General features: G+C 40.2%; 1 long non-coding RNA gene across 1 annotated transcript in view; it reads right to left on the reverse strand.

Annotated features, from left to right (window-relative positions):
- The window catches only part of LOC116154845 (uncharacterized), a 59,605-nt gene that overhangs the window by 236 nt on the left and 33,868 nt on the right, over positions 1–25,501 (reverse strand). The window lies entirely within an intron of this gene.

A 25,501-nucleotide genomic window follows, 5' to 3' on the forward strand; every position in this document is an offset into this window, starting at 1 on the left:
GTGGGCATTCCTGGCTAGCATGGCAGCTCCAAGATCATCAAAAGATCAGCTATGAAGAGTGTAGAGGGGGAGGGTTCAGCTCAAGTGGTAGAGTGCATAGCATGCACAAGGTCCTGGGTTCAATCCTCAGCACCTCCTCTAAAAATAAATAAATAGACCTAATTACCTCCCCCCCCCCAAAAAAAATAATTACTTGAAAAGAAAAGAGTGTATATCAGTCAACAGAAAGAAGAGAAAAAGGAAAGGGAAGAGCATTCCTCCTTTAAGGATATACACCACCTCTAATTAGATCTTCTTAGCCAAAGCTTAGAGATAATCACTTCTATTAACTGCAAAGGAGGCTGAGAAATGCATTGTGCACATGACCAGATAAAAATCTAGGGTTCTACTACTGTAAGAAGATTATAACAGATAATGGGACACAAATATCTACCAAAAACCTACAGCAAACTTATAGCAAACATCACAGAAATATGAGAAAAATTTCATTTAAGTAAGAAACAAGACAAAGATGCTTTCCTCTCCATGCTACTATTAAACACTGTCCTAGAAGTCCTAGCCAAAGCAATAAGAAAAAATAAATAAGAGGAATAAAGTTTCAAAAATAATACAGAAAAATCTTAGTTAAAAAAAAAGAAAAATCTTTGTTATTTGTAGTTGAAATGGTTGTCTACATAGGAAGTCCAAGAGAAACATTAAAAACATTCAGCAACTCACTGGTAAAAGCAACATCCAAAAATCGATAGTGTTGTTAATGATAAAAAAAATGTAATAACAAGAGCGAGAAAAAGGATGAGATACTCATGAACAAATAGACACAAAATGGGCAAGACTTTTAAGGAGAAGTTTACAAAACATTATTGAAGGATCTAAAAGAAGACTTAGGTAAATGGAGACTATACTTTGTGAAGACAAGTACTCAATATTACTCTAAAAGTTAGTCTATAATTTCATTAGTCTATAATGTTAGTTTATATATTCATTGTAATATCAATCAAAATTCCAAAAGGACTTTTTATGGCTCTTAATAAACTGATCTTAAATTTCATGTGAAAGAATAAATAGACCAAAAATAGCCATGGTAATTTTGAAGGAAAAAAAAATAAGGAGGAGGGAACTTGACCTACCAGATCAGATAAGAAAAATTTATCATAAAGCCATATTTTAAAAAACAATTTGACTTTTGTTTGGGGATAGATAAATAGATTAAAGGGACAGATGGCCCAGAAACAGCTTAAGTACATATGAAAACTTGGCACAAAATAGAAATTACAGTATAAGCCAGTGCGAAAAGATAAAAAACTCAATAAATGGTGCTGGAAAAATTTATTTACTTACACAAAAAAATAAAATAAATTAATTCCCTACCATACACCAGATAAAAAGAAATTCCAAGTGGATTAAAAAATATAAAGGTAAAAGTAACATGTAAAAATTGCTAGAAGAAAACAAGGAATATCTTTGTGTCAGAAAAGGGAAAGATTTCTAAACAAGTCTCAAAAGTCCAAAGATTTAAAATATCTGCCAGACCATATTAATACCATACCATAACGTACCATAGAAAATATCAAAGGATACTTACAAACTGAAGATATTTACAACTCAACACAACAAAACGTTTAACAAATTACCCAACAAAAGACTAATACGCTGAATATATATGTATTTTTCTAACAAATCATTTTTTCAAAAAAACCAGATAACCCATTTTTTTAAAATAGGCAGTTTGTGAACAAGAAATTCATCAAAGAGAATCCTGGGTGACCAATAAACATATGAGAAGATGCTCATTCTCCCCAGTAACTAGAGAGATGAAAATTAAAACAACAATCAAATACTTTTGGGAGTAGAGAAAATTTAATAGATCTTATATTTTGAAAGAATGTTAGATTTACAGAAAATTTGAGAAAATAGCACAGGGTTTCCATATACCTCATGTCCAGGTTCCCTGATCGTTAACATATTATATGTATGGTATATTTGTTACCATTAATGCACCAAAATCAACACATCATTATTTATTAAAGCCCACAGTTTACCCAAATATCCTTAGTTTTGCACTTTTTAGGTTCCACAATCCCCCATCCAGGATACTACTTTACATGAAGTCTCCATGTCTCCTCTGGTTTCTCTTGGCTGTATGACATTTTCTCAGACTTCGCTTGTTTTTTAAGACCTTGACCATCCAGGATTTTCATCCAGTTTTAAGGAATGCTGGACAGGTACCTTGTAGGATCCTAATCCATTGGAATTTGTCTGATGTTTTTCTTGTCATTAGAGTGGGGAGATGGGTTTTTTGGAGGAAGGTTACAGAGTTAAAGTGCCATTTTCATCACATCATATCAAGGCTATGTACTATCAGTATGATTTATGATGTTGATATTGATCTTAATTACCTGGCTGAAGAGTAGAGACATTTAGGGATCTTAAAATTCTAAATGTAATCAGGACAAAAGGAAAGGAAATTGAGAACTTTCACATACTGCTGATACTGGTGGTAGTATAAATTGACAAACAAAACAAACAAACTGAACATACAAACCCCTCATTTTGGGTAGAAATTTGGTAATGATGGTTGGAAAGTTGGAAATGTCTATACTCTTAACCTAGCAATTCTATGCCTAGATCTGAGAAACTCTCACTCATGTATATAACTATGCAATAACATGCTTATTGTAAGCATCCTTTGATATTTTTCTGTGGTGTTATGGTATGGTATTAATACGGTTTGACAGATATTTGTAATACTGAAAAACTAGAAAGTGGGAATAGATGTCATCATTTAAGACCGTGGATCCATTGGTACCTGAAGCCTGACTAGCTCCTCTGTAACTCAGAGCTTTTCAAATACATGGCCAAATAAAATTCCATGTTAAGCCTGTTAGAAATAATGTTTCATTTGCAGCCTTATTGAGTCCTAACTGATACATCTATTATTGTTAAGTTCATCTAAATCCATGCCCAGTGTTTTTTTAAAAAAGGAAAAAGGCAACAACTATTAAGCAAAGCCTAAATGCCTAGACTTTAGAGGATAATTAAACCACAACAACAAACATCTCTGGGGTTTACAGTATACAAACTATTTCAGACAAGTCTTGACCAAAGTGTAAAATCAATAAATGAAAGAAATGAAATAAAAATAATACTTGAAATTGAAGACTATACTTCAATGTCTTATAAAGTTTTATATTCGTGTAATCAAGGTAAAGTTTTTTCTTTTGTTTATTTTAAAATAGGAAATGATTCAAATATATAGGAAATAGATGCCATGATTTAACATCATCACCCAGATTTAACAAATTCAACTTTTCCCTATATTTCTTTATATGTTTTAGAAAGACAGAAGACATTACACAAAACACTGAAGTCTCCTTTCCCATCCTTTTCTCCTTTTTCTCTCCCTATAGTAACCACTCTTCTGAAGTTTAAGTGTGTCAATCCATGCTTGGTTTTGTACTTTTACTAATGTATGTTTCTCATTGTTTGAATTTGCATTTTCCTATTACTAGTGAGTTTGAACATCTTTTCAGGTATTTATTGACCATTAAAGGTCCTCTTCTATTTGTTTCCTTTGGCCATACATATATATTTTTTCATATGGGTTGTTTGTCTTTTGTTAGAGTCTTCCATACATTCTGGATACAAATCTGTTGTTGGTTACATTTGCTGCAAATGTATCCTCCCTATCCATAGCCTATCTTTGCCTTGGTTGATGGTGGATTCAAGGACATTTGAAAGACCCCAGACATGAAACCCAAGCCTTAGGTAAGGAGGGTTTTATCCCACATTATAGAGATTTGCTCCTAGGTCACAAAGCTCTGTTCAACATATGAATGGACATCGGCCTCTAAAATAACTAAAGAAAGCTCTTTGTTACAGGACCAGAAACCTGCAGGGTACTCAGAACTGTCTGGGAATCTGAGAATTAGTACATAGTTGTCAACATATATTCTAATTTATGCCAGTATTCTTACATCATAGATTTTGGAGTAGGCAGCTAAACTTTCTTGAGTGAATTAAGCTTTCTGGACACAGGAAGAAGGTCCCCAATTCAGATGCATCCATGTAATCCTAGGGAGTCATACTTCAAACTAATGCTCAAAATGTGCTCCACACATAGGACATTATTCCTTTGGGATGTTTACAGATGTTAGGGAAACAAAGAGTTTTGTGTGATCAAATATGTTTGAGAAACATTAGGTTAAAACTTTTTAATTTGGACTTTACTTTCAATATCCTGCTATACACTGTGAATCAAGGGCTGGCTAGAATAGACAGGGTTTTCCAAATTCATTTGAGCATGGAACACTTTTTCCATGGATTTATTTTCAGCCATTAAGATCTTTTAAGCAAGGTTAAGTTTTAGTTTTAAAGGATAAGGAGATAGTAATAATAATAATAGCTGTCAGTTCCTTAATGGTTACAATATTCCAAGACCCATGCAACGAACATTATGATCTCATGTCATTGACACAACAAACTATATATATATATATATATATATATATATATATATATATATATATATCTCATATATATTATTATATGCATTATAAATATGAGAAAAGTGAGGCTCAAAGGGGTCAGTTATGTGGCTGGAGGTCACATAATTAGTAGTTGGAATTGGAACATGACTAAGTAGGTGGAGAACTCTCAGTACCAGAGGGAAATGGCCGGGAGCACATATGCCAGGCACAGAGTGAATTCTTAACATTTATATTATCATTAAATCTCATTAATCATCACATCCTGTCTGAGATAGGTACTGTTACTGTTCCCATTTTACAGATGAGAGAACCGAGGTTTTATTTTCCTATCCTTCAGGATTCTCATTCCACAAGAGGGATGTTAAGATGCAGAACAATGGGTATAGTATCAGTATCAGTACCTCAAAACAACATTATACGTCACCAAACATATTTTTAAACTATAAATAGGAATAAGCTTCTTTTAAGCCATTCAAAAGAATACTATATATTGTTTTATATTAAATATATGTGTTTATCTCTCTATACATATGTGTATATATCTCTGTATACAGGGATATTGAATATATATATATATATATATTATATAATTGTGTATATTCAACAAATAGAAAGGGAAAATTCCAACATCATGGAAGGGGATGATAGTTAAATCCCCAAAGCCTTTAGCTTTATCTTCAGTTTATTGTTGTTGTTGTTGTTGTTGTTGTTGTTGTTCTTTTTTAAGAAAGAAAGAAAACAAAGATTGGTAGCAAATATTTAGAAAATCTTAATAGTTATTTCTGAATAAATGGTTAAGAATATAGGTATGGTTTTCATTTTGTTATTCTTCATACTTTTCTGTATTTTTAAAACTTCTCAAAATATAAAAGAATTTCTGAAGAAAAATGGGAAGGAACTCCACCAAAATAGTAATAGTGATCATCCTCACATTCTTCCTTCTGCTTTTCTACCAGAATTTCCAAAGTTTTTGTAATAAGCAAATCTCTAATGGGAGGGAAACCACCAAATCATTTTGTCTCATTCTAAAGTTTTGTTTTTAACAGACGTACTCCTAATATCTGGAGCTAATGTTAGTATAGAATCAACACTGAGCTATTACATTATGCATTTTATATACATTCTTATTAATATAATCCCCAGTATTGAGTAGCTACAATTAAATAGGTGATGGAAAAGCCTGTGTTTTTCTAATAATATCCCCCACTCAGATAAGTGGGTTAAAGCCCTCTCATGAGCCTGGAGTCATGAGTACATGAGTCATGGACAAGATGTCAACGTCTATTGTATCCTTAATTTCTAAGGAATAGAATATATATTTGCCTGCACATGTGCGTATTCTGATATCCTGAATTGTGGTTACTGCCAAAGACAATGGACACATTCAAAATACATAGAAATGAGGTATTTATTGGAATTAGATAGGGTTCCTCTTACAAACTGTTTTATCATTCATTGCATTGATATTAACAGTTGGGTAACTGCAGGTGTGAGTGGGTAAAATGACTCTAAATCACAATCACATGGAGGAAGTTAGAAAAACTGCGTAGCACGGAAACCTTTTTACTTTTGTAGCTATCTGAGCAAGCAAAGCTTGAGTTTCCAAGTCTAGTGACAGATTTATTTTAATGTAATTGAATAATTGGAGTTTTCCACTGTCAGAAACTTTTATCCACTTCATTACTTAGAGGATTAAAAGAAAATCTGATCTGTTGTTTTATGGAGCTTTCTCTTCCCAGGGACCTGGAGAGGGAACAACGGGGAACACATGACCCTGGATATTATCTGTTTCCACTGCATCTGACTGAGCAGAGTATATACGGGATCATTGCCAAGAATTTAAAGTCTACCTCTCCCTGCTATTGTCTCAGAATGATTATGTTTGAGAGCAGGGGAAAAGAAGTCTTAGAAATCACTGAATCCCTCTCATTTAACAGGTGAAAAAATTAGGGCATGATTTTGGCAGGAACCAATTAAATTAAACTTAGGCATACTCTATGACTCAGCAATCCCACTCTTGAGAGCAACCAAAGAAAAGCCTGAGACAATCAATCAAAGATGTTCATTGCAGCATTGTTTGTAACAGAAAAAAAAAAAATCAAACAGCTAAAAATGTTCATCAGAGGGAGAATGGCTAGTAAAACATAAAATGGTCATACCATGAAGCACCATGCAGTAAGTAAAAGGAATGAGCTAGATCTAAGCAGACAGATGCAAAAACCACAAGGAAACCAAGAGCCAAGTTGCAGGAAACTCTGAAAAATATATTCATATAAAAACTCATACAATGCTACTATTCATTCATGGGTATAACATATATGATCTATGATATAATGCTGAATATAAAAATCTTCTAAAATGTCTAGTAGAACTGTGCTGTCTACTGCAAGTCATGTGTGTCTATGAAACTTTAAATTAAGTAAAATTAAGTAAAATAGCACTAGCCACATTTCAAGTGTTTGGTAGCCACATGTGACTAGTGACTACTGTATTGGACTGCACAGATATTTAACATTTCCATAATTGTAGAAAATTCTACTGGACAATGCTGATCTAGAAAAATACATGACAAATTCATAAGATCACATGGCGGGGTAGTGGTAAAACCAAACTGGTGTTAAAAGACAACTACCAAAGTATTCTTGGCATGAAGAGGGGCCCATTTGAAGTCATTCATAAATGGATGGATGGTGGGTGGATGGGCAGGTGGGTGGATGGATGGATGGATTCACTCATTCATTCATTAATTCAGAATCATTTATTTACTACATGTTAAGGCTTGGGTTCAGTCCTTGGAAAACAAGGTTCAATGTGATGCCACTCCAGCCTCAGAGAACAGATTAGACAAGGGCCAGTCATCAGCTATACACCAAATACACCAAATGCCTTTTCTGCGCAGACCCTTGTGAGGCCTATGGTCAGTGATGAATGAAACAAAGTCTTTGTCTTCGTGGAACTCAAAATCCACAGCAAGTTTTCTCAATGCTATGAACATTTTGATGAGCGATTCCTTGTTTCGGGAGCTATCCTGTATACTGTGGGATGTATAGCAACCTCCCTGGTCTCTAATCACTATATACCAGTAGTACCTACACCCCAATTGTGACAAACAAAAATGTCTTTAGACATTGCCACATGTCCCCTGTGGGACAACACTGCCCCAGGTTAGAACCACAGGGAAAGACAGACATCAATCAAATTATAACAAATTATTTAAATGATGGCAAGCATGCAGAGTGCTGTGATAGGGTCTTTAAGGGATAAATGAGGAGTGCTTCCCTGAGGATGTGACAAAATTGCCTGCTCTTTTAGCCAACCGTGGACAGAACTTGCCTGCCATGGACACAATTCTGAATAAATAAGTTCATGCCAATGATCTGGGGCAAAGGATGTCAGATGTAACTTCTACTATCTAAAGCTCACTCAGCTGGCACTGCTTGGGCAGGTTGCCATGAACTTAAGACTAAACCAGCTAGTGAAAAATGGAGACCAGCTATCTGGAGGTCATAAATAATAAAGCAAAATGAGAATCAGGATTCACCCCATTTCTCATATCTCTGAGAATTTGGACAAGAGCTCCCTCTGCTCTACTCTGAGCCTTGACAACAGAAATAAATCCTAGTAGAGAGAAATGGAAAAGACCTGTTAGATCACCAAAAGCCTCCATCCCCAGTGGCCACAGTAGTTGGGAGTCTCTAGTTGGAAGATGTGATCAGATCTTTGCTCCTTTCCTTAATGAGGCCAAAAGGGACTCCTTGGAGCTAAGGCATCTATTTTAACATTTTGAGAATTGTGTTTTAAAAGTGTCTTTGCAACCTACTTTAACTTCCTAAGGTTTTTCTCCCCTGAAAAAGAGTGTTACCTGGACTGTGACAGAGGGCACTCAGCAATCTCTTGCCCTACCCATTTATTTTACAGAAGAGAAAACTAGGGCCCAGAGAGGGGAAGCATCTGGTTCAAAGTTGCACAGCTATCTATGATAGAGGCATGCTTAATCCTCTTTAAGTCCTCTTTCACCCACATTTGGATGAAAAAATATACATATATTTACATATATTCTTTTGTTGTTGCCAAATATGATGTGTATGTGTGTGTGTGTGTCTATTTCAAAAGTGATACAGCTAAATGCAATGTGGTTGTGAGATCCTGGAACAGAAAAAGGACACTAGAGGAGAACCAGTTTAGTCTGAATAAAATCTGAAGTTTAACAGTAGTAATGTGTAATACTGGTTTCTCAGTTTTGACAAATGTTCCACAGTTATATGAGATGTTAACAGTAGAGGAAAGGGGGTAAAGAGTACGAGGAACATCAGTATTATTTTTGTATGTCTTCTGTAAATTTTAAATAATTCCCCAATAATATTATTTTTTAAGTAATAAATGTACATTAAAACAAATTGAAAAGAAACAGAAGTGTTTAAAGAAACAACTAAAAAGCAACCTTGTAAATCTCCCCCTAAATTCTAATCACTTTTAATAGCTCAGTGTGTCTCTCTTTAGGCCTTTTCTGTTTATTTAAACACACATACACAGTTCTTAAATATTCTATCTCATTTAACCCTTCAAACAATTGTATGAAATTGACATTACAATCAACTGAGGAAACTGTGTGGCTCAGAGAGGTTAAGTAACTGGCTCAGGGTCACAGCTAGTAAATGTAGGGGACTAGATTCAAAGCAGACTTGACCTAACTCCATATCCATGCTGTTCTCAGGGTCCACAAGGCTGTGCCTTACACGAGGGCACTCACCTCAAAGGGAGAGGGGGCCCACTCTGTGCTCCATAAACCATGCACTCTGGCAGGGGCTGCATCTGCCTGGAGGGTGGAGGCCTCTTTTACTTGACATGAAGTCTCCATATGGACTAGCATCAGCCCTCCTGTTTCCCTCTTTCCTCTGCCAAGAGGATGGCGATGCTGGCCATGGCCATGATTGTTGCAGAAAATAGTATAAATTTTGATGTGTTTCACGTTGCCAGTGGTGAAGAATGGGAAGAGGGGTGTACTCTATAAATATCAGGAAACACAGGGTCACAGCATTTCATAACACGTAATATCAAGCTTGTATTCTGCCAATGTTGGGCCCCCACTTTGGGTCCTCTGATACTAACCAATAGCAGAGGATTCAAAACAAAAAAATATGTTCAGCTCTCTTTCCCAAAGCAATGTGTTCCACTTGCCAGGAATGGAAATTTCACACATTTAAGTGAAATTTCTGGGAGGGATCTCAGTGAATCATAAAGCCAGTCACCACGTGCACGGGCTCTGAATAGGAGGAAATCGGAACAACAATATGCTGAGTTTTTCAACACTGGCCTGTGGGCAGTTCCTGAGTCCTGTGCGACCTTCCCAACAGAGAAAATCACCTTTAGTTACATTAGCCAATTGGCATTCTGAAAAATACACTGGCAAAACAATGTGTAAGTGATGCCCCTTAGAAAGGAGGAAACCACCCTGGTATTAACCTTTGCTCTGTGCCAAGCCCAGCATCAAGCAACTTTATGTGCTCCCACTTCATCCTCTGTGAGGAATATACTCTTACCATCCCCATTTTACAGACGCAGAAACTGAGACCCAAAGAGGTGAGGTGACTCACCCAAATGTCACACAACTACTAAGCAGCTGAGAAAAGATTGCAACTCAGACGCATTTGACTCCGAAGCAGGTGTTTTTTCTAAATATTTCAAAGTTACTTTGCAAACAAACCATATATATATATGTATATTTTAATCTTCTAAACTTAAAAAAATAAACTGCTTCTGCAGCATATGCTATACCCACACTGAGGTTTATATTCTGAGACCAGATGGTTAAATAACCAACAGTCCTTTCCAGCACTCACACAAGTTCTGGTCACACTTTTCTGTACTCAAGGAAGATCTAAATACATTCCATGTGGTACCCAAGGAATAGACTCCACATTTCAAACTCAGTATAATGTGTTTCCCTTGCACCCGACTTTCTCTAGGATTTGCACCATTCTCTCTTTAGTAAACAATCATGATGTCAACTAACATTACATTTATTTATGAAGTTTTTCCTTTCTCAACATTTTATTATGAAAACTATCAAACATATAGACAAGCGGAAATAATCATGTAGGGAAAACATATACCTACCGCCAAGATTCTATCATTAACATTTTACTATACTTTAAGTTTTTAAATTATTTTAATAGGTACCAAGAACTTTGGATGCATCATCTCATTTATTCCATGAAAAAACTCTTTGAAGCTGGTACTATTATTACTCCCATTTAATGGATGAGTAATTGTAGCTCAAAAAGTTGAAGTGACAGACGATGAGTTTGTCTACAAAGCCAATACTCTAGATATAGTCACAAAGATGGAGGCCAACTTGAGCTGAATTTAATGGAATTTTATTAGTTCAGTTAATGTTGGAGATTTGTTTTCTGAATCAGAGGAGTTTCCAGGCGTAAAATTCAGCAAAGGAGACTATGTGTTGAGCAGGAAGGGGTTTGTTCTTTTGAATTCTTTATTTTAAACAGTGTGCAGCGGAGATATATAGACAAAGATGTTCACTGCAGTGTTATTTCAAATGAAAAAAAAATTGAAATACTCAAAATGCCCCCAGTTAGAAAAAAAAGTTGATGAGGGTATATTCAAAAGATCGCACATGATGCAAATGTTAAAAATTATCTTTGCCTCATAGAAATATTTGTCAGTCTAGCATAGGACATATGTGCATGATCCAAATGTAATGTGATAGTCAGGGATGTAAATGCGAAGATCATTCTCTTTGGCATAGGAAAATAACAGATTCAATATGAGAATCAGAAAGGCATAGAACTCCAGGAGAAAAGGATCTGTAAAGGGCACCATCCTCTAGGACATGTATTGGGTACATTTAGCTCAGTCTTGAAAAGCCTAATATAAGGTACAACAACAGCAACAAAAATCACCAGCCGTCTTTCACTGCGCACAGATTTATTGAGGGCTTATTAAATGCAGATACTGGAGACTCACTGGTGGACAGAAAAGGTTCCTATCTTTATGAGGACAATAGCCTATATAGGAAGTAATCATTCTATCTTGCCTCTGGGTTGCATAAAATGACCGGTTTAGGAAAGACTCCTCCATCTGGTAACACTTAGAGCATTGGTTCTCAAACAGGGGTAATGGTCCCCACCAGGGGACTTGTGGCAATGGCTGCAGACACTTTTGACTGTCACAAATTGAAGGGAAGTGCTACCGGCGTCCAGTGGGCAGAAGTCAGAGATGCTGCTAAACAACCTATAATGCACAGAACAGCTGCATACTCCCCTTCCAGAACAAAGAATTATCTGGCCCAAATATCAGTACCGATGAGGTAGAGAAACTCTGACTTACAGGAACTCTCACGATTCTTTCTCAGAAGTTACAGAGAAGGAGAAATGTGAAAGGGGAAGGATGTCCCAAAGAAGACATCAGCCCTGAGAGCCTATGTGTATAGAGCAGGCAAAGGGTTTACTTGGATGATTTCAGAGCTTGTTAGGCAAACCTATGGGTAGAGACAGGTCCAATTTATTGAGAATCCTACTCCAGAAGTTAATTTGTAAATGCTTCTTTGGCATATCTTGGATCCTCTGCCTGTCTCCTTCCAGAAGGAGACCATATGGTAAAAACAAAAGGCTTTGGAGATAAAATCAGAAGATCTGGTGGAATCCCAGCTTTGCAATAATGAAAATCATTTTCCTTTTCTGGACCCCCATTTCTCCTTTTGAGAAATAGGGATGGAAATGCAACCCCTCTTCCCACCCACTGCTAAGATGAGAACAGATGTTTGAACATGCCTGGCTCTCTGTGGATGCTCAAAGGTAAAATTGTCATTATTACTGTTTGCATGTTCACAATGTATCATTAAGTGACAAGAGTGGTTATAAAACAGAACATATTGTATGTGTCCAATTTTTGCTCAGTATAAATATCTACTGAGAAGAAAGTCTACAAGTAATTGTACCAAATGGCCAAATTATCCCTGAGCGAGGAGGAGCAAAATAGAAACAAATATATTACCTTTATTGTTTAAACTCTTAAAAGAGTTATTTTTTTCAAAAGATATTTTATATGAGGAAATACTTAGGATGCAATCTAAGTAAAAACTAAAGCAAGATAGAAATTGCATAAGGTGTGCTGCCCAGTACAGTTGCCACTAGCCCCATATGGCTAGTCTGTACTTGAAATATGGCTAGTCCAAATTGAGATGTGCTATGATATAGGGGGAAAAAAGATTTCAAAGACTTAAAAAGAATGTAAAATATTTCATTAATATTTTTATATTGATTGTCAGATGAAATGGTAATATCTTCCATCTGTTGGATTAAGTACCATGTATTATTAAAATTAATTTTACCTGTTTGTTTTCATTTTACATTAATGAGTCTCCCAAAACAGTGAAAATTATGTATGTGGGTCACAGTTATGATTCACATAGCTCTTTTCAGTAGCGCTGTTTCAAATATAAACAATACAAATTTGACCATATAGTGAAAAACCACAGAAGAAAAAAAATAGAATGGAAAAATACCAAACTCATCACCATGATGGAATCTCAATAATACAATTATGGGTGATTTTTTTCAGCTTCTTCACACTTTTCTGTGCTTTCCGAGTGTTCTATGGGGTGCAGATATCCTTCATAATCTGGAAATGGGCAAAAAGAGACTTGAATCTCTCCTGTATTTCAGGCCCAAAACTATTCTTTCTTAAAATGGTTGCATTGTATGGGGACTGTTGCTTGGTGGATTGGAAAATGATTGTGTAGCTCACTGACCTCTCCTTTGGTCCTGGATGTGAAGAGGAGGGTTGACACTCTGCTCCCTGCTCTCCCTTGGGACAGGGCGATCCTCCCAGGGCCTCCCCACAAAAAGGGAACAGAGAGTGTGAGGATGTGAGAAGCAGCTCCGTGGATGCTCAGATAATCCCTGGTTAAGGAAATGAGTCATCCAGTGAGTCAGCCCCACCGCCCTGCTTTCATTCTTGGTATTGTTCCACCTCGCTGCTCCTCTCTGTCTGTCACCCTTTTCCCCTGAACCACTTGTGTGGCCTTGAGGCGGCCCAGGCAGAGCTGACTGAGGAGGGCCCCTGGGTGCTGAGCACCTAAGGCACATCCTTCAGGGCACCACCTGTGGTCCCCACATTATCCCCTCTCACCCTCATGGCTACCAGTCAACACAAGTGTTACCAGCACTCTCATTTCAAAAATGAGGAAACTGAGGTGGTCAAAGGCTCACCATTAGGAAGAGGCCAAGGCAAGATTCAAATTTAGGCCTGACTCTGAAGCTGGTACTCCCAAACATGGCAGAACCCACCGCTTGGCCCTTCATAAAGCTCTCACCTATGTCTACCCCAGACAAGACCAAAAAGTCATTAACTTGTGTCTTTCCATGGCCCTACAGTTCAAGTGCCCTGAAATGGCCCAGACACCTGAAATATAGGTGATCTGCTTGCACTCCTCCAAAATACGTTCCTGGGAAAGAGTCTAAGGGTCTGTATCAGACATTTACACCAAAGTATGACTTTAGGCCTATAATTACTCCTTCAGGGACCATCTGCAGGTGAAGTCCTACTCCAATAGTGGGGGGAGAGACTAAAAGAAATTTCTGCCATTGGGAGACACATGGGAGAGATATCTAGGGAGAAAGGGGGTGTTCTCAGTTCTGCTGCCTCCTGAGAACAGGAGCCCACCTACTCAAAGTGCCAAGTGTTGCCTTCAGTCTATTAGCAGGGTGGGTGGGGCTAAGGCCGAGAAAGCAGATGCTCATGTGATGTGGCTGCCACAGAATATGCCACCCCGTCACAGATTCCACTGGTGGAGAGTCGTGCCTAGGGATTAAGCATTTCCCCTTCTTCTAAATTAAAAAAAATTTTTTTGTAATCTAATGGGGGTATTTTCAGTGTAACTTAATGTTTTTATAGGTAATACATTCACATAATTCAAAAATTATATACCATGTATATAAATCTACATAAAGTTATATACATCTATAACCATGTGAATGCTTTATGCACATACACACACACATCCGCACACACAGAGAAGTTACACTGAAAAGTCTTTCTCCCATTGGGCTCCCCACCTGCCCAGTTGCTACCCCACTTCCACGATCACCTCACCACTGTTAGTTAAATTTCTTGTGTGTCATTTCACATATACAAATAAATACAAATATACATATGCATAGACTGCCACCCTTCTTTTTCTGCAAAAGTTGCAGGCTTTTTGTGCAAAAGTAAAAATGCTAGAGAGAAAAACACGTTGTTAGTAATACTTCAGTAAAAAGGAGTCTATAGCTATTTTCTTCTTGGGGGCACTAGGTCAGGCCTTCTTCTGTTGTTTTCACATTTTAAAAGTCAAGTCTAATGAGGTATAATTTACATACAGGAAAATTCACCCTTTTTAGTGGACAGTCCTGTTAGTTTTAACAAACGTATAGTCATGTAGTCACTACTATAATCAAGATAAAGGAAGATTCTATCCACCACCCCCCCCAAAAAATTATTTCATGGCCCTTTGTAGTCATCTGCTACCCCTGCCCCAGCCACTCCATCTCCTCCCCTCTCCAGCCCTGAGCATCCACTTATATGATCTTTGCCCATATAGTTTTTCCTTTTCCAGAATGTAATATAAATGGGATCATGCAATATGTAATCTTTTATGTCTGCCTTCTTTTACTTAGCAGAGTGTATGTGAGAGTCATCCGTCTTACTGTTGTATATGTTGTGTGGATCAATACAGTTGACCCTTGAACAATGCAGGGGTTAGGGAAGCCAACACTCCACCCAGCTGAAAATCCATATGTGAGTTATAGTCAGCTTTTCCTATTCCTGATTCTGCATCTGCAGATTTAACCAACAGTGGATTGCATAATACTGTAGCATTTATTACTGAAAAAAATAGGGGTATAAGTCAAACTTCACAGTTCAAACCCCTGTCGTTCATGGGCCAGTTGTAGTTTATTCCTTGTTTTTGGTGAGTCTTATTCCATTGTATGGATATGCCACAGTTTTGTTTATTCCTTCATCAGGTGAAGGACGTCTGGGTTGTCTGCACTTTGGGGCCATTATAAACAGATCTGCTATAAACATCTGCATACAGTTTTTTTTTTTTCTGTGAACATGCATTTTCATCTTGCTTGGGTGAGTACAAAGGAGTGGGATCGCTGGGCCATATGGAGAGAGTATATCTTCTAATTTTTAAACCTTAAAATAGCCCCATGTCCTCATCTTGTGAACCTCATTCTCAGAGGGGGAATCTGGGGGCCAGAGTAGTTTAGTAGCCTGTGTCCCACATCACCCATCAGGTAAGCGGCAGGGCTGGGATTTGAACTCAGATCTGACAGGAAAAAGCCTCCTCCAGAGGCTGCGATATAATACAGTTCTGTCTTCCTACAAATCTTTTAAAAAGGGTCAGAGACAACTAAGGTGTAAGGGCTCAAGGTATCAATAAGACACACCTCATTTTCTTTCTAATGCCAGCTCCCTTACAAGAATTCAGACTTCTAGTTGAGAGGAAATCCTCGCAGGGGCCCCATGGAGGCTGGTAGTATGCTCTACTGCCTCAAGAATAGCAGCTTTCCCAAAGGGAACAATTCCTAATGTTTGTGAGTGGGTCTGGAATGTGCTCTTAAAGGTTTATAGTTCACTGAACATGCATCATCTCATCAGAGAACGATTTCACCAGGGGGTGGACCTGTCTCTCCCGGTAACACACCCATAAAGCCACTGACAGCTGGCGAGCATCATGCAGAGGGAGCCTATTTGTGACCCTTATTATTTCACTCTATCCTGAGCCACGCACCCCTCCCTTTGTGCAGTGACAACCTGGCAATTCCAAACGCCCTCTTGGCATGCCTGGATTGGCAGGGTGCCGGCCTGGAAAGGGCACAGGTCTGGGACTCCAGTTCTTCCCTTGGGAGTTGGTTGGGCATTCAGAGAGTTACATGAATGCCCAGCATGGGACCTGGCACGCAGAAGGCAGTCAGCAAATGTTGGTCCCCTTCCCTTCCCCTAATAGAGGACATGGGTACCATGCCAGCAAACAAGACACTGGAGGTTAACCTCTACTACCTGTGTGCTTCGAGCAAGTCACCTCCCAACTCCACACCTTTGGTTTCCACATTCACCAAAGTGGACCAGCTCCAAGTTCACTATATGTAATGTAATGATAAATGGAGCCTTTCTTCCAGCCTAAAGAAGAGAGATCAAGGAGAAAAATCCTTCATCTTCTGACTGCCCAGAGGACCTGTCCTCTCAAGCAGAGATGAGATGTTACAGCTGTGGAGAGGAAGCAGTAGAGAGAGGCCTCGAGCTTATTAATCACTTACTACCTCCCTGGATTGTTTTGGGGTGAAATATGACCATTAGTATGAGCCAGAGGTCTCACATGAGTTCCGTTTGGCCTGCACATAGGGTAAGCAACCTCTCCTGGTTTGCAGTGAAAGTTCCACATCCCAGGAAATCCTTTAGTCTTATGCAACCTGGGACAGTTGGTTCCCTTGCCTATACATCCATTTTTAGAAGTTGAACTCATAGCCCATGTTCAAAATTTAGAAGTTCACATTAAACATTCCAAATGTCAGAATCTCTTAAAAACTAGAAGATCTGGCAACTCTGTGCCCACATTTGCACATGAAAACAATGAGCTGGGGCTGAGTGGTAGCAGCTTCTTTTAGATGGATCAAGCATTCACCACTTTGCCACAGTCCTCATCATTCCCCTTTGCCTTACACCATCCACCCACTCCACTCATCAATATTACCTGCCTGGCTCCTGTAGCATTGAGGTTTGCAAGCCTTGGTGTAATTTCACTCTAACTTCTGTAGACTTAAGAGACAGAACTTTTAAACATTGCCCCTAGACTGCTTCTTTTCAAATGGTCCAAGATAGGAACATTTTAGTGACTACAAAGCACCATCAATTTTCTCACTAGTGTTCTTTATTTAAAAAATGAAGTAATGGAAACTGTAATAATCTACCTTGTTTTGCCGTAAAACATAACATGTTGTCATTTTCTCATGTAAAAGAAAACGCAAACTCAGATGTTCCCCCCCTGGATTGACCCTCAAGCACAAATTCTAGCTGCAAGTAACAGAAATGTCATCTAAAGCAGTTTAAGGAGGAAGAGAGAATGGTGGGGGTGGGGTGGGGGGTGGTGAGGAGAGCAAGAAAGTGAAAGTGAGAATGAGAGAGGGAGAAATAGGCTGATTTAATGGCTTCTGTAATCTAACTGCAGACAAGCAGGAGTGGATGCTTAGATTCAGGGGCAACAGGATTCAGAAACTTGGGCTCTGCCCAGCTAGGACTCTGTTCCAGGTTCTCTGCTAATTAGCTTTAGTCTCTCAGGCCAGAGGAGGAAAAGAGGAAAGGTACCTCTGGGCTTACATCTTCATTGTTTGAACCTCAAGACGGGGGAAAGGGAGGAGTAGTGAATGGTGATGGTATTTTCTTTTCTACCAGTTAAAAGATCTAGCTGGAAAAAGTCCTAGGGAAGAATTCAGACTGGTCTAGCTTGGTCTCTATGGCTATCCCTGGACCAATCATAGATCTGTTTCTGGAAGAAAAGAGGGATGAGTGTTAGGCAGGCCCAAATCATTGCCACCAAGTTATTCTCTATGAATTTAAATGGTCTCCAGGACCCTCCAGTCTGGGAAGCTCTTCTCTGCAGTCTAGTTTTCTGGTACCAATTATGGTAACAATGGTTGCTTACTATGTGCCAGGTATTGTTTTAATTGCTTGGCATATATTGTCTCATTTAATCTCCTCCTTGACCCTATGAGGGAGTTTATTATTCCTGTGTCACAAATGAGGAAACTGAGACACAAAGTAGTTAAGCAGTTAAGTAATTTGCCCAAGTGGCAGGCCCAGGCTGTGAACCCAGGTAGTCTGGCCAGAAATCACATGGCCCAGTTGTATCACAGTTGTCTATCTGGAGAGAGCTACCTACTAGACTATAAAAGACTGGTCACAAATGCCTGTGTGCTGGCAGGCGTTTGAATGCTGTGTTCAAAGGTGTGACCACTATTAGTGTGGTCTTCCATCTGTGAGTGCGGGTGTGGGACTGGGTGAGAGGTCCCCCAGATTCCTGCCATGCTTGCTGCCTGTGCTGAGGAAGCCAGCTTTGATCTGTCTCCGAGCCACTGGGCACAACCTATCTGTTCATCTAGCCCTCTGCCAGGCACCTTGGCCCCAGCTCTCCTTCTGCTGCATTTTTGCTTCTCACCAAGTCTTTATCCAGTGACCCGAGCCCTGAATCAGGAGTCAGAAAAATCATATTTTGATTTTTGTTTTGTTTTGTTTTGTGTTCCTGGTCTTGGCTCCATCTCGAATAGAATACAAATAGCAATGTGTTCCTTGTTTGGGTTTTAGGGGAATTTGATTCAGTCCAACAAATGTGTAGTGAATGTCGACTCTGAGCCGAACTCCGAGGCCAGGATTATAGCAATTAAATGAGAAGCAGACTCTGCCCTTAAAAAAAAATTAGGCTACAGTTAAAAAAAAAAAATCCCTATTTCTAAACTGCTCCATTCTGGATTAGGTAAAAGCTTTCCTGATAGTCTGGGTCCCTTTAGTTTCTTGACTTTTGGAAAAGTCCTATGGGCCACAGCCAGCCTAATTGCTCTAAAATGTTACTTTCATCCACAGCTGGGCTGCCTTTTCCCCCCGGGACTAAATCAGGCCTCACTATGTCTGATAGCCTTCTCCCTTTACAACCCCCACTGTGTGAAGAGATTTTCTCCCTGTATTTTTAACCTATTTTTGCCTCCTGGTTCACACCCCTTCTCTAAAATTCTCCTTTCTTCTCAGTTCTTGGTAAGCTTAGGCAGCCATTTAACCCCATGCTTGGCTCCTGATCACAGCTGATTGGTTCTGAGTGATCAACTGGGCCAGGGTACCCATCCATAGGCTGAGCCAATGAGCTTCTGTTTCCTTGATATTCTGACCTACAAGGCTCAGAGGGCTGATGAGGATGGCTGGCCCTGGAGTGGAAGGGTATTGTGGTATTAAGGTGGGAAGCTTGCACCAAGTAAAATCCTAGTAAGAGAGGGAAGTTGGAGAATGGAGTCACACATAGAGAGAGTAGTAGAGGGTGGGGACCATCCAGGAGGTCTTGTAGGAGGAAAGGAAGGGAGGAGAACTAGCCCAACCTGGCTGGAGCCTCCTGGTGTCCCTTTTGAACTCTACTTCCTAGCCTTGGATGTCTGGTATACCTCTCAATAGAGTCTCCATTTGAGCGTGTTTGATACGCCCTCAACTTCTTGCAACCAAACGAATTTGTGATTAGAGCATCAAAATATTTCATCCATACCATCATTTTCACAGTTATTACAATAAAGTACAGATATTCTGCCTATCGCCAACAGATGGTGATGCCTTTTCATTCATCTTTATATCTCTGCCACTTTCCCTTGCCTCGGTGCCTAGCAAATGGTCCATGTGCAATAAAAGCTTGATGAAGGAATGAAGGAGTGTTGACCTCCTCTAAATGTCCCTGCCTGGCTTTCCAGCCTTCCCCCATCTGGCCCCATATCTAACCTCATTTCCCACTACTCCTCACTACACACCCTTCACTGTGGTTAAACCAGTCTTGCCAAGACATCCGACTCATTTCTCTGGGCCTTTCCTCATGCTGGAATGCCCTCCTCCCTCTCCTCCACCTATTTATTCTCCTAATATCAGCCCCCTCCTTCTTCATTCCTTCCTTTAATATTTACCGAATGCCCACCTGGTAGCAGGCATAAGCTAAGTGCCAGATCACAGCAGAAAACAAAACAGATAGGCTCTCTGTCACCACGTTGCTCATTGTCTTAGCAACACTCTCTATGAAGCCTTCTCCCACTCATCTCTTCTCTTACCTCTTGTACAATGAATTCTTAGTATCTCACATCACTGTTGGTTCAGTTTTGCCGAGTTGGTTTTGCCCACCAAGCTTCCCCCTGCTGACTGGATTTTATGTGCCTTGAGGGCTGGAGCCTGAATTTTGTACTTTTTCTATTTATATTTATGTGGCTCAGCACTGGGGACAGAGTGGGCACCTCAAAAATAATCCCTCACTGCCTGGCTGCCTGATTGGAAGTGTCTCCTGCCCTCTTGGCCTGGAAAATGGAAGGACAGAGAGGTATTTGTCTGCCTTTGCAATCCCAGGAATAAACACCAGCCTAGGTTTTAGTTGATCCCAATAACCCTGGCCATAAAGCACCATCTAAATCCAGGGTAGAGATGAACAAATAGAGGTTTCATTTGTTCTGTTTAGTCCCAGGAACTCTGGGGGAGGGTTTCACAGACCTCTTCACCACAAACCCACGCTAACAAACAAGAAGCCACTTCTCTCTGGCAGCCTCCTGTACAGCGGCCTTTTACCTACGAGTCAACCCCCTCATCCCGGGCCTTCTGAAAGACACCTTTCAGCTCTGCTGGGTCTTTACTGGGTGGGGAGGGAAAAAAAATAGGGGACTAGATTTCATTCTCTCCCCAGACATAAGCAAAGGTGGTTCATCCCAAACTGAGCCCAGCAAGCCCTTACCACAGAATTTCTCTGCATAAAGAAAGTACCTTTTTGAAACACAAAGTTACTCTTTCAACTCAGGAAGGGAAAAAATAATCCACCACCCAACCCCCAAATCTGCAGTTGGCTGAAATCCTGAGGTCGATGGTGAGATCGGAGTGAATCACTTCTCTTGGCTCTGATTGCGTCAGTGGCAGGCGTCTGGGAGCTTCTCGGTCCCCGGCAGAGGCCTGACACCACACTCGTGCCTAATTCTGATTCCCTTTTTGTCTGCGAGCAAGGCCATCTTAACCAACGCAGACAGGAGTTAAGTTCAACCCCTCTGGCTGAGCCCAGGGACTGAGAGCTCTGAGGAAGAAGGTGCTGCACCCATTAGCAGCTGTTGCTCTTGTGTCCAAAGACCAAGCCCAACCAGCTCCATCTCTGTCCCATTTGAGACGCCCCATAACGCCTTCCCCATGAAGTCTTCGCTTCGAGGTGTTTCTACGCGGTAAGAACAACTAGCTGGTTTTGAGCAAAGTCTTCCTAAGTCCCCTGCCCTTGATAAACATTGTTTATAAGTTACTGCATTGGTTCCTAAAGCCAAACCAAAACAAAACAACCTCCAACACACAGACACACAGACACACAGACACACACACACAATGAGGTAGGTGCTATTATCTCTATTTTATAGATATGGAAACTGAGACCCAGAGGAGATAGGTGGCTAGTCCACAGCTAGCAGCTGACCAAGACAGGACAGGAACCCACACCAGCTGGCTCCAAAACCAAGTCACCGTGCTAGTGGTTCTCTCTTTCTTCTTACTTTTCCAAGGACTCCCCATTCTCCGAAGACTGAAGAAAATTCCAGCCCCTCCCAGATCTCTGCAGCCCTCTCTAGCCTTCCCTGATCTGACTGACTTCTTATCTGTTAGCACCTCTCAGGTGCTTCTGAAGGAACCATTCATCCTACAGCAAACAATGAACACCTAGGCGTGGCAGGCACTGTTCTGGGAGACTGGGCAGTGAACAAAACATAAAAATCCTTGCCCTCAAGGATGTTACATTCTAACGTAGGGAGTCAGGTTCTAAAGAATATAATACAAGAAAATATAAGTATATCAGATGGCAATAAGTGCTAAAGAGAGAAGAAAGGCAGAGACAGGAGGAGATAGAGAGTATGTGAGAAAATGTATGGTTTCAGGAAGGGCAGCCTGAGCAGGTCCTACTGAGAAAGTAATAGTAGATTTAATCTCTAACAGACATGAGAATGAGCCACGAAGGGGGAAGGGGGAAGGGAATTTTAAACAGAATGAAGGGCCACTGCAAAGGCACAGAGTCAGGAGGGTGACTGGTGTGTTCAAGGAATGGCAAAGAGGCCAGTGCAGCTGGGATAGAACTGGTGAGGGGAAGAGCAGCCAGACAAGTGGTGAGAGAAGAAAGGAGCGGAGGCCAGACTATGGAGCCTTGCAGGCCATGGTCAGGATGCTGGCGTTCACTCTGAGTGCAGTGGGAAGCCCTTGGAGGGTTTTGAGCAGGCTTTTACTAGTATCACTCTGGCTGCTGTGTTGAGATCAGGCTGAAGCGGGGCAAGGTTGGGAGGCTGTTGATCCTCTAAGTGAGAAACGATGGTGGCACTGATGGAGGGAGTTGAGGCAGTGAGAGCAGCCCAATTCTGGATGTACTTTGCAGTGAAATCAGCAGGATTTCCTGACAGATTGGAGGTGGGAGGTGAGAGAAAGAGAGGAGTCGGAATGACACCCAAGTTTTTGGCCTGAGCATCTGGAAGAATGGAGTTGCCATTTACCGAGGCAATGGTGGGAGGAACAGGTTTGGAGGAGGGAAGTCAGGAACCCAGTATTGGATGTGATAAATCTGAGATACTGATTAGAAACCTAGGTGAATAGGCAGTTAAATAAACAGTTCGGGAGTTCAGGGGGCGGGGTTGATCTGGCTGGAAACACAAATGTGGAAGTCATTCGGGTGTGGATGGTATTTTTTCAGCCACAAAATTGAGTGACATCATCAAGAGAGTGAAAGCAACTAAAAAGATGAGGTGTAAGGACTGTGCCCTGGGGCACTCCTATGTTTAGAGGTCAAAGAGATGAAGAGGAAGCAGCAGGAGACCAAGAAGGAACAGACAGGGAGATAAGAAGCAACTGGGAAGAGTATGTATCAAGGAAGAGAGAAAGATCCACCGTCAAATGCTTCTGATGAGTCAAGTAACAAGAGGACTGAAAATTGACCCGTCAGATGAAAAGAAGACATGTTTAATTAAACAGTTTTCTTGCTTTGTTTAGATGTGTGTTTATCTAGACTTCTCAACCAATCACAAGGTTGTAGGGGAACAGAGATTGGTTCCCCCTCACTGGGCTTCTGTCCCTTACTCCCCTCCGCACCATGTACCCCACTTTCCTCCCCCTCCTCCTGTTGTCCATCCCCACCCCTAATCCCACCTCTGACTTTGCTGGAGTCTGGGGGTTGACTTACAAGCCAAGGGAACCTTGGACCTGAGCTGATGCACCAGAACAATCTCTGAGGGAAGTCACTGCTTCCCAGATTTGGTGGAAAGAGTAAGCTGCTGTTTCACTCTTAAGAGGAGGGTGGGGGTGGAGGGTGTTGCTCACTGGGAGAGTGTGTGCCTAGCATACACAAGATCTGGGTTCAATCCCCAGTACTTCCACTAAACAAACCCAATTACCGCCCCCCACCTCAAAAAACAAACAAAAATAAATAAAGAGAAGACGGTACAAGGGATAAGCGGAAGGTGGCAGAACGGGTGATGCAGACCCTTCTGCAGAGGGAAAACAAATTTTGCTTTTAAGGAATGCCTGCCACAATTTTGTTGTTGCTGTCAGGAAGCAAAGGAATTTATAGTTGGGCTGCATGGCTCCTTGGTTTAAGGAAAGTCATTAATGAGCCTTTTCTCATTGGCTCCATCCTGGAGCCTAGATTAGGGTAGAGGCTGAGAACTAAATTCCTCTGCACTGAGTTTTTCCCTGGCAGGTGAAGGAAACAGGTGTGTCAGAGCCTGGGAACTGGGAGAAGAGAGATGGGAGAAAGACAACTGGCAGAGAATTCCCAGGGGTGGGGAGGGGCAGGGCTGGGGAACCTGTTTTAAGAGCAGTGAGGTCTAACATTAATTTTTTCTGGAACTTTTTATTGAAATAATATTAGATCTAGAGATAAATGCATACCCCTTGATAAATTTTCTCACACCCCTATAACCAGCACTCAAGTCAAGCACCCCAGGAGCCCCTTCGTGTTCTCTTCCCATCATGACTCCACCCAAGGGCAATCACTATCCTGACTTTGAACAGTGTGGACTAGTTTTGCCTGTTTTTGTATGTTATTAAAATGGGTCATGTCTCTTAGTATCTGACTTCCTTCATTCAACGCTGTACTTGTGAGGCTCAACCATACTGTTACATATAGTCATATATCTTTCATTTTTGTTGCTGTAGACTATTCCAGTATATGATTATAACACAATTGATTTATTCCCTCTACTGTTGATGGACATAGAAATTACTTCCATTTGGGGGCCACTGCAAATAGTGCTGCTACAAACATATTTGGACATCCCTAGTATTCACTTTTTTCCCTACCTGTTTATTTTGAAAATTTTCAAGCATAGAAAATGGAATTAATTGTATAGTAAACATCTATGTGTGAACTAGTTATATTTTAAATTAATATATACTTTAATTGATTTGCTTTACCAATTATCAGTTCTTCTTCCCATCCATAAAGCCATCTTTTTTTCCCCTGTTTGATGCATTTCAAAGTAAGTTGCATTTCAGTATACTTCTCCTAGCATTTCAGTACACGTATTACCGACAAAAGTTTACTGTTTATTTATGGGCTTTTCTTTGAGGGAAAATCACACAAAATGAAATGCATGCGTGTTAACAATATCATTCAATGAGTTTGAGAAATGCATACACCTGTGTAACCCAAACCACTAACAAAATCTAAAACATTATTATCGTCTAGAAAGTTCCCTCATGCCTCTTCCCAGTCAATTTCCCCCAACAGTTACTGTGTTCTCATTTTTTTCACCATAGATTAGTCTGGCCTGCTTTAGAACTTCACATAAATGCAATCATACAGTATGTACTCTTTTGTCTAAGGCTTCTTTCACTCAGCATAATATTTCTGAAATTCATTCATGGTGTTGCATGAATAAGTAGTTTGTTCCTTTTCATCGCAAGAATATACCACAATTTGTTTATCCATCCTCCTGTTGACTGACATCTGGGATGTTTCCAGGTTATGGCTTTATAAAGAAAAAAGGCTATTACCATTCTCATAATAGTCTTTTTGTGGACATATGCTTTCATTTCTCTTGGGTAAATAATCTAAAACCAAAATTGCTGGGTCGGAGGGGAATGTTTAATTTCGTATGAAACTGCCAGGCCTTCATTTTAAAATGGTTGTATGATTTTACACTCCCACCAACAGGGTAGGAAAGTGAATATTGTTCACTACACTTGCTAACATTTGGTGGTGTTGGTCTTTTCATTTAAGC

Source organism: Camelus dromedarius, chromosome 9 (genome assembly GCF_036321535.1).
Source record: "Camelus dromedarius isolate mCamDro1 chromosome 9, mCamDro1.pat, whole genome shotgun sequence".
Classification (NCBI taxonomy): domain Eukaryota; kingdom Metazoa; phylum Chordata; class Mammalia; order Artiodactyla; family Camelidae; genus Camelus; species Camelus dromedarius.